Source organism: Agelaius tricolor, unplaced genomic scaffold (genome assembly GCF_023055355.1).
Source record: "Agelaius tricolor isolate 1412-34295 unplaced genomic scaffold, bAgeTri1.0.p SCAF_8, whole genome shotgun sequence".
NCBI classification, from domain to species: domain Eukaryota; kingdom Metazoa; phylum Chordata; class Aves; order Passeriformes; family Icteridae; genus Agelaius; species Agelaius tricolor.
The window spans coordinates 10,664,254-10,674,700 of NW_027269268.1; the positions used below are offsets into that span (position 1 = coordinate 10,664,254).

General features: G+C 46.3%; 1 protein-coding gene across 3 annotated transcripts in view; it reads right to left on the reverse strand.

The window, feature by feature from the left end:
• GPRIN3 (GPRIN family member 3) overlaps positions 1-9,288 on the reverse strand; it is a 34,618-nt gene extending 25,330 nt beyond the window's left edge. The window contains exon 1 of one of the 3 annotated variants that reach the window (XM_071431627.1): positions 8,289-9,288. The gene's annotated coding sequence lies outside the window, so the exon portion shown is untranslated. Of the gene's footprint in view, positions 1-7,535; positions 7,765-7,834; positions 8,186-8,288 lie in introns of those variants that run through there. The other 2 variants (XM_071431628.1, XM_071431629.1) reach the window with 2 other exon arrangements.
• Positions 9,289-10,447: the final 1,159 nt, after the last annotated feature.

The window sequence follows — 10,447 nt, forward strand, 5'->3', positions numbered from 1 at the left end:
GACTTCTCAGGAAATGAATGAACCACTATCATTCCTCAGTCATAGTTCACAGTGCATCCTCATGCATTTTTAGCACCACTAGCACATGGCCAAAACCATGGGCTGAATTCAGCTGATGAGTCCTGTGTTCTCAGGCACAGATTCTGCACAGTCCCAACCTGAAGCCACCACATGCAGTGACAGCTTCCAAGTCTAAGCAGCTCTTGGCTGAGGTAGGTGAAAGCACATTTGCAGTTACCAATGCTCTCACCCATGGCACCAACAGCTTTATCTGAAGAATGGGGCAGCAGGCAGGGACCTGAAAGCCTGGTCACTTTATTCTGCCATGCCATGCACTTGAGGTTACTCCCTGAAACACCTCTTACCCTTTCTGTGAAAATGCCTTTGGTGCTGTAACTAAGAATTGTTAAATGTTACCACAGCTGACTTTGTAGATAAGATACTCGTCCCTATGGACAGCTGGAAACTGATGCTATTTTATGGAGTACTGAAACAGCAGGTCTTATAAGGCTGCTGCTTAGCTTGGGCAGAAATCTGGGTCCTCAAACTCATGCAAAGCTTCATAGCCTCTTTTAACAGCTTTTAACAGATATTCCCTAACTATTAACCTCAAGGGCAAGATTAACATTTTTATTTTAATTAACATGGAGAGGCTGTGGTGTGCAGCAGTATTATAAAAAGTTCTGAAAAGCCAGCCTTTTGGAGTGGAATAATTCTGTCATCTTGTTTCCACACAGTTCTTCTCAAGACTATCATCTTTCTGACAAGTATTTTATCACTATTACTTCTACCCCTTACTACACTCCCCAGCATGCTTATTATATTCCATAATTTTCTTAATGAGTCATCTCAACCTTAATCTTTCAATTGTGTGAAGTTTTTCATGAAACTGATACTTCAGAGGAAGGAGAGTGACTGTAAGGAAAGTGACCCTTTAGTTTGTTAAATACTGAAGTGCAATTATCCTTCAGCATTTCCTAGCCAAAGGGCTGGCTAAGACCTCAACAGCCAAAAAACTGCTTCCAGGAGAGCTGAGCTGAGAAGATTTAGGTGACTTTTACACCTCTCCACTTTCTGAAGTTGGGACCTGGTGATATCTGACTCATTCCTCAGTGCCCAAAGGCCCCTGGAAACTGCTCTGAACTACAGCTCCAGTAGTCTAAGAAAAACAGGGACTGGCTAAAATGCAACAGAGCCCTGTCCACATCACCTTCTTTGCTGGAAAATTTCTTACCTGCTTTGTTACACCAACTTCACAGACTTAATCTGTTATTTGACCCTGTTTTTGGCAAAACTCCACAGAGTCCTGGGGCCTATGGAAGGGAAGGGACTGTTCTCTGGGCACTCAGCAGACACACTACTTTCTGGATTACGATGTCACTGGCAATACATTGAAGGTAAACCACTAGTCCCTGCACTTCAAAACATTTTACAGTTTCTTTACTAAGACAAAATGACTGCCCACAAATAGAAAATAACTTTCAGTCAGGTTGGCTCTACGTTAAGGGACTCTGCTCACCCCAGAACTGGCAAACATCACATTTCCCTGACCAGAGAAACCATGTGCCAGCTCTACTTGCTACCAAGAGGAACACTCATCTCTTCCCAAAACCATGTAAAACCAGATTAGTAAGCAGGCTACTGTTCTTTTCCTTCTCTGTTCAACCTAGGAAAGGAAAAATCCATCCATCTGAAAATTATGCCTAACCACATATTTTTTTTCCCCCACATAAATGTTAATGAATTGACTCCTGTTTATGCAAATTTAAGGTAAACATCAGATCCTTTGTTATCCCATACCGGAAATTCCCACTGTTTCCACGATAACAGCTTGACTGATTTTTCTCAGCTTTCTAGTGATTATTTCATGCATGTAAAGAGGGGTCCTGGAGTCACCAGAAAATTCCTGAATTAATTCTTCACTGACTTCACTGTCATCATTTGAGATAAGCCATTGCTTTTTATAGTATCCTTTTCAGATTAGTCATAATGTAGCATGGTATTCATGGCCTCTGTTTCAATCTGTTGGGTTTTTGTGTGAAGAATATTAAAAATAATTGCACATCTTGTTGTTTTATTTTGCCTTTTTTCTTGTTTGACTTCCCTTTTAAAAACTGAACTTTGTTTGTTTGCACATTAGCATCACTGGGAAAAAGATTTTCACCATTAGAATGCAGTCTGGGATTCCAACTGCAGTAGCCAATATTTGTTCAATGTTCTCCAAAAGCAGTAGGAAGGCACATGTGCATATAGAAAGCCATCCTGTTCATCCAGATAAAAATGCCAACTGGTGATAATTGCATGATGATTTTGAAGAGCTGACAGTATTAATTATCATCACTGAACTACAGGAGAATCTCAGGATAGAGGTGTCACTGTGAGAATTCAGGCAAACATTGATTACTTCTCAATATTTTTAGAAACACCTTTCCATTTAGCAAGAAAAAAAAACCCCAACAAACCAAAAGCAAATCAGAAAAAGGGAAAATAAGTTAGAGTTGTCCTTCCAAAGCTGAATGTTTGGTCAGTATGTTCTGCTTATATTTGGTATATTTCTTTTTTCAGAAAGTAAGAGTACTCCTGTTGCAGGCTCTCTAGACAACCTTTCCTGCAGTAGCCACTTCAGTCCTGACCTGTGCTTTAGTTCATAGCTGTAGCTAAGTGGAGCACTAACATGACTCTAGTCAGAACCATCCAGACTGCCAGAGCTCCGGGAACGCTGCTCTTCCCCGGCTTGTGTGTGCATTAATGTACAGGCACACAAATGGGAGGGGTGTGTTATTGCCATGTAACCACAATCAATCCACAGATGATATGAATGCTTTTCAACTTAGCAATGCTGCTGCTTCCTGGATCAGGAGGTCACCAGACCACAGTGAAGATTCCTGTCTAGCAATGTGCTTCCTATCTGTTTTATCATAGTTGAATTTGACTATGAGGGTTGCCTGAGAGGGAGATGATAAATATCTCAGAACACATACTTCTTGTGATCCTCTTCTAAAAAACTTCTCCCCCACTCCCTCAGCATAATATTTCTTCTCCAAAGCTAGACAACAGTGATACAAATGAGATTGGAAAATGAATTGTAACCACTTGCCAAGCGATACCAGCCTTCAGCCTCAGCTCAGAGCTGGTCTCCTCTGTGTTAGCCACAGACACCAGCAGCATGTGGCAATGCTGATAGCAAAGATACTAACAATTTAATAGAGCACTGGGATGTCTGTGACCCCCTTGATTAACTCCTTGCTCTTCTAAAAGAACTACTGTCAGAGGGAGGAAATAAGCAAGCTCAGCTGTTACTACCACGTTATACTAATGTATAATAAGTACAGTAAAACAATCAGCAGGAGTAACACGTGTTGCTAACAACTACAGTCGGAGATATAATAGACACAGACACTTTTTCCTGGATAATTTAATAGATTCTGTATCTTCCTGGATGTCTGGCTGATACTGGCTGTGGTAATAGCTTCCATACCTGCCACCGAGCTTTGTTTCACAGGATCACAGATTTAGAGGCATGGGGGAGATGAGGGGAAAGAACTAAATCTCTGAATCTGTCCTCTGTGAACACACCTATAGCACTCTTTTACCACAATGCATGGTAATATTTGTCATGGTTGGCATTCTTCCCTCCACTTAATTATTCTCATCAAGTGCACCACTTGTGCACTTGTCCACTGCTGACAGAGGACAAATAGGTGCAAAATGCTATTATGATGGTTCCCAGTCATTCCTACTCAAGTGCCCACCTTTTTCTTTGCCTTCTCCCCCCCTGCACAGCCTGCATGGAGTTGCAGGTGTTGGCACTGCATTTTCTTCCCTATTTACTCAGCAGCATGCTGACACCTCAACCCTCTAGGATCTGCTGCCAATCTACAAATGTGAGCTCCTAGCCACAGACTCCCAAGAGACAAATAACTCGATGTTAATAAGTAACTGATCATGTGTGATTAAATTTTTAATCGGCACCAGTCTTTGTTTCTATAGAACTGTTACTGAGTTCAAAGTCCATGTATATAATAAAAGATATATGTATACCTTTTCTATTTTTACTATTTGCAAAAGTAAATTGTATTCACATATACTTTTAAAAACTTTTCCTATAGGACAGGAATTTAATTTCATTCAGAATATGTCCAGAACTTGTCTTCCCCTAGTAAAATTATCCATCTTTTTTTTTGTTCTGACTCTCAGGAAGGTGATGTTTACCTAAATTAGGTAACATCAGGTCTTAATCCAGGATTGCTCCTAAATCCACAAAGGCAGCAGATTCAGCCTGTATCCTAACTCTGCTTTTAGTGTGGGAGTTATAAATTAAGAAGTGATGTGCTGCTAGGAGCATAATTCTCAGTTAGGAAATTTTGTTCTGCCTGTAGCTGTGAGACTACGAGCAGATTGCTGGTACTCCTACAGCAGTGAGGATTTCACAAACTGCAGGCAGGATGTTGCTCCCCTTAGCTTTGGCTGAGTCTGACAGAGGGAGTTTATGGTCTTAAAAATAACAGTGTCAGTAACAGTTTCAGTACCCAAATCTGACAAATTTTACCACTGCCATACTATCTTGCTAGTGAAATCTGTCTAACCTAGTGCTCTCAGTCTTCAGCAAGCCTGAGACTCAAAAATACCATCTTCTGTCTGTTTACAATTAATTAACAGCCTGTAGAATTAATTACCAGCCACTGTTCTTAATGCTGGGCTGACTCTGGATGGGCTTCATAATTCAGAGATGTGTAATTTTTGGAACCAGCCACCCCAAGGAAACACACACATATTCTTCTGATTGCAAAAGGAGTTGGAGAAAAGGTGCAACCATGAGAAAGGAAAGCATAAGTTGAAAAAACTCAGAGATATTAGCCCAGTGTGGAGGACAGAAGGTGAATTTGAATGGGTGAGGGAAAGATACCTCTCAGGTAGTAACATTTCAGAATTTCTTATTGGGGAGATATACAATTGGACAAACACTTGAGAAACAATTCCTAAGATGCTGACACCAGCCTGTAGAAAATTCAGCAGAATTCTGGAGCTCTATTCAATCAGATGTGATATCTGAGCTCTGTGATGATTTTTCAGACTGTTTATATTTAGTGCATCACTGTCTATACTTCATGAAATCTTATGAATAGACATTCCCATTTTACATGGGACTTGTAATAAAAAAAGTCTTCATGAAATTTCAATAACACTCTTTGTCCTGACATTTAAGTCGTTACACAGTCAGAATGTACTGTTCTTAATTTTAACACTTCCAAGACAACTAGGTCATTCTAAAGGCCGAAACCTGCCATCATTATTTGTGCAAACAAACCTTACTCACAGGCATCATCATATCACCTACTCCATGAGATGGTCTGCATGTAAAGACCTTTAATTTCCAGACCTCTTACACCACCCTCCCTCCCTCACTGTGTATTAAGCTCAAAGACAGGGCAAGTCAAGGTGGTTACCAACACACAAACCCCCAAACAAAAAAATAAAAACAACCTCAACCGAAACAAAAAAAATTAGTTAATATCAAAGAACTTTGTTTTGTACCATCTCCCACAGAAGGTGCCTTCAGACTACTCAATCTCATAGTTTTGTTGAGATTCAAGATGCTACCTGCATGCTGCTGGAAAAAATGACAATATTCTGTCAAAGCCACCTAACCTCTGGCCCATAACTCTCAGATATTGTGCTTTCTAGAGAGCTGTAAGTCCAGGCTTAAGCACACTTCAGAGCAAGTAAAACACAACGTTCAGGTTAAAGACTCTCAAAATAATGACACTGTGTATGTCAGCCTAGACACCAGAGCCAGGGGTGGGATTTACAGCTCTTTAAGACAGAAAAGCAATTCTCTCTTTCTCTCACCAACACTTGGAGGCACAGCTGAACAAAAGCAGTTACAAAAGCAATTCACTGCAATGGGCACTCTCAGTTTGCAGTTTATACATTACTCAGTGTAACTTCTTAGTAACTTTTACTCCAAGAGACCTTAAACTTATATGAAATTGGCTGGGGGAGAAGACAGACCTTTAGGAGGGAGATCCTGGGACGAGAAGCCCTTCTGACTTCTAGAGGACACCAGAGGTCTATTGTGATTCCTGAGCTGCAGACTCCACAGAAGTGAAGTGAACTGAGGAGGGAAAAATCTCTAAAATAGGCAGATCCAAAGGTATAAATGTAGAAATATTTAATTCAAATGCTCCTGACAACCAGCTTCTGAGAAAACCTTAGCTTCCAAAGAAGTGCAGAGATCACTGCCTGTAACTAATGGAGCAGAAGTTCCCACCGTGTAGTCGTGGGAAAGAAAAGTTTGTACCACTGGGTGAATAGACAGGGGAATACTGAGCACGAGGTTATTATCTCCACACGTGACATTAACGAGGGCCTTCCTGGAACCCTGCTGCTGTGCAGCACCGGAGGCCGGAGGCCGGCAAGGATGGTGGTGCAGGCTCAGAGAGCAGCAGCCCAGACATTCCTCCTGGGGAGCATCTGCATTCCAGGGAGAGACCAAGGCAGCCAGGTCTATTTATCTCATCAGAGACAATGTTAAGTGGCTATTTAATTACTGCCCTTAAATACTTGAGCAGAGAGAGATGATCTGAAACTAGATAGCTATTTAATCTGACAGGCAAAACATTACAAGATCTAGTAGCTGGGAGATGAAGTCAGAAAAGTTCAAAGGGGAAAAGAGATGCAAACGTTTAACAAAGCGATTAAAAATTGGAGCCAATTATCCAGGAATGTAGTCAATTCCCATCGTTGGAAGTCATTTAATCAAGACTGTTTGAAGAGGCTGGTGGGCCAGACCTTGGAACCACTGGGGAATAGTTTCTGCTTTATATTATGGAAGAGGTTAGGCTATGGGACTATAATAATGTCTTACAACTAAAAAACCCACCACTAGCATTATTATCTTCCTTGACAAAAAAAGGATGAAGAAATAAAGAATTAATGAAGCCAAGGCCTGTATGGGGCACAGAACACAAGCTGAACGTAGACAACACAAGCCACAGACGGGGAGCTGACATCATCAGTAGTTTCATCACCAACTACAGCAAGAGAAAGAAAAGGCCGTGAGGGACTCGTGCCCAGCCCCAACGCCCTGAGCCAGGCAAGGGACATCACCTGGCCAGTCCTCACGGCGCGATGCTCCCTGACCGTGACATCCCAGCCCGCAACCCCCGCGGACCCTGCTGCTCTCATGCCCGAGAGCCGCCACACCACCACGGTCTGGGGAGCCGCGGGCTCCGCCGCCCACCACCCAGGGGCACCGCAGCTCACCCTCACCGCCCAGCTTCGGCCCGGGGGACGCCCCTCGGCCCCGATCCGCACTCCGGGCGGCGGCTGGGGTCACCCCCGCGGCAGCGGCCGCCTCCGGGGCATCCTCCGCGCTGCGGCATCGCGGGCACGTTGCCGTGGCGACCGCGCCGCGCATCCCCCCGGCCCGTCCCGGCGGTGGGGGGCATCTCATCAATATTCCCGCCACCTTCTTTATTTCTTTCCTTAAGTTTTCCGCGCTCCCGGACCACGCCTGAGCCCAAGTCGCTTACAAGTGCCGGCAAAACCGAGCAGAGGATGAGAGAGGCGCCCTCGGGGCCGGCCCGGCCGCTCCCACCCGCTGGTGCCCGCTCGGCGGGGCGGCCGCAGCCCCACTGCCGCGGAGCGGGGCTCGGCTCGGCTCCCCGGGCACGGCTCGCACCCGCGGCCGGCAGGGCGAGGCACGCCCGCCTCGCCCCGGCACCTGCCCGCGCACCCAGCCCGCAGCTCCCGGGCGCCGAACGCCGTGGCCGGGGCGTGTGCGGGCCGTGTCGGTGCCCTGCCGGCCCGCTCCGCTCCCCCCGCCCCTTACCTCCGCGGCGGCGCCGGGGGAGCCGCGGGCACGCCGCCGCCGCGGGCAGGGATGACCTTGCGGAGAAATCCATCATCCGGGCAGGAAAACAAGCCGCTCCTCGGGGCGTGCGGCGGCGGGAGGAGCGCGGCAGGCAGGGAGGGCAGAGGGCTCCGCTTGGGCGGCCCTTCCCGCCGCGGGGGCAGGACGGAGGCGATCCGTGCCGCCACCGACGAGGGGCACGGGCGGCAGCACGGCCGGCCCAGGCTCCGCCGCCGCCCGCGGAGCTGCGCCTCCGACCGCTGCCGGCTGCGGCTCCCGGCCGGCTCGGGAGGCGGGAGCGGCGGGGCTGCGGCGCCGGGCCGGGCTCCCCCGCGGCCGCAGCGGAGCGGGCAGCGCCCGCAGCAGCAGCCCCGGAGCGCTGGCCCCGCAGCCCGCCCCGAGCCCGCCCGAAGCGCAGGGCGCGGACACGTACCTGCTTCCAGGGAGACATTCCCCGCTGACGCCAGCCCCACCCCGCGCCTTTCCTGGCTCTTATAGCGCGGGAGCTGGCGGCTCCTGTCCTCCATCAGGGCTGAGCAAGGGTCCCTGGCAGCCCCCCGAGAGCCCCGGGCTCGCTCGGTATTGCCACCTCTGCCGGCCGGCTTCTCTCCGGCTCCTAACCCAAAACTGGGCGCTGAGCTGCTTCACGGCAGCAGAGCCAGGACCTGACACCTCAAGTCCGCCAGCTCCATCCACCTGTGCCAGCCATGCGTGTGTCCGCGGGGGAGGCGTTCGGGCACAGAGGCAGCTGCACTGAGCCCTCTCTCTGCTCGCGGGGTGGTGGCACAGGTTAGCGCGGGGAAGTGCAGCGCATGCAAATGCGCTCCAGCTCTTGTCACGCTTTCAGTTTGGGTTGTTGTTTTTGATAGGCAGATTTGGCTTCCTGTGTGAAGCACTGCCCTGTTTGCCTGGGGGAAAAAAAATAGTAGAGTCAAGCGAAAAAGAGGTTTTGGTTTGGAAGTCTTAATTATCCGGAAATCTTTGATCTAATTTCGGTTTATTCCCACCACAGTGGAATTTTATCTCTCTCTGCTGCAATCACAGGAAATGGTTCTGCAGTGCCCGGAGACTCAAGTCAAGTACAGGTTTTCAACTGGGAAGGTTTTAACTCTTCTGCAATCCTTTAGGGATGAATAGGAACAGGATTAAAAAAAAATAACAAAAAACAAGCCAAAACTGTAGGACAAGCTGTGAAGAGAGCTCTATTGCTATATGAAAAAAAAAGAACAGGGTATCTAAAAAAATAATTTTTATCCGTAAACATTGTAGGCATCAGTGAATCATATTCCCTTGATCCTTATGAATGGACCCATATTTTATTTACTGCTTTAACAAACACCCTCCGCCTCAGTTATTGACCCTAAATCTCCTTGACTCAAGAGTTAAGTGATCATGAAAAACACCTTATATTTCCTACCATAGCAAATGTAATTTCTTCCCCCACAGCAGCCACTAAGATCAGCTCATATTTGTGTAGTAGCCATTCCTGAATGGGGCTTTCTGACAGTTATTTAAGCATGAAAAATTCAAGATATGTTTTCAACGTTCACCTACAATAACTACTTTTTCTCATATGCCAATGCCAATCCAACAGTGCTCTTAAAAGCCAGAACAGCCCAAGCATCCATCACTGGAAGGAGATTGGAGAGAGCATCACACTTTATCAGTAAAAGATTTACAGCACTAGCACATCCAAGGCTTCCCAGTAGCTCTTCTTTACTTTGTTCTCTTCACAAATTTTGCTACTTTTTTTAGTGCTCTGGAGGGCTGAACAAAGCCTGGTCCTCCCCATGCCCATGTCTGAATCAGGAATACAAGGTCAGCTTGGCAAACTGAGTCAGTGTTCAACTCCTCTTCATTATTCTGCTAAATGAACTATTTTTAAAGAAACATTGCCAAACTTCCTAGAATTAATCCTCCTGCCATTAACATTACTAAAGGGGAACTTCCCTTTTTTTGATAAAGAAGGAAAAAGGCTGGATGATGCAATTTCCTTTTGTCAGCAATTACACTTTTATGAGGAGATAGCTGTCAGCACTTACAGGCCTTGCAGCTGCAAGGACTTTGTGGGACCTCACAGGCTACTCAGCAAGGGAAAATTACAATTAGTCTTGTTTTCATAAACCTTCCTAAGCATGAGACTCCTTATCTGGATTATTGAGAGCCCTTTCTGTTGACAATTCAGCCTTGAAAGTCACAGCAAGAAGAGTTATGTGCACTCATCTGGAAAGACTAGGGAGTTTTCTATGGGCTGTTGTGTCTGAAGCACCTTCAGAGCATGTGGAGGACTCAGTCCCAGAACTGTGGGAAATTGGCATTCTGAGGCCAAAAAGAGAGGAACTGGGAGCTTTTTTTGCTCCAAGTCCCGGTATGCTCCTGCACCTCATAACTAGTGTCCACATATTTTCCTGCTGAGTTCAGATAAACCTTTCTTCTGTGTGTGCAGCATTGCTGAGAATCCTCACCCTGCTCTCAAGCAGTCATATCTGAGCACTGGGGCTACTATTTTCATGTCTGATGGACAAGGAATTCCAAGAGAACAGAAGAAATAATATGACTGAAATACTGCTCAGCTGATAATCTCTTTTCCAT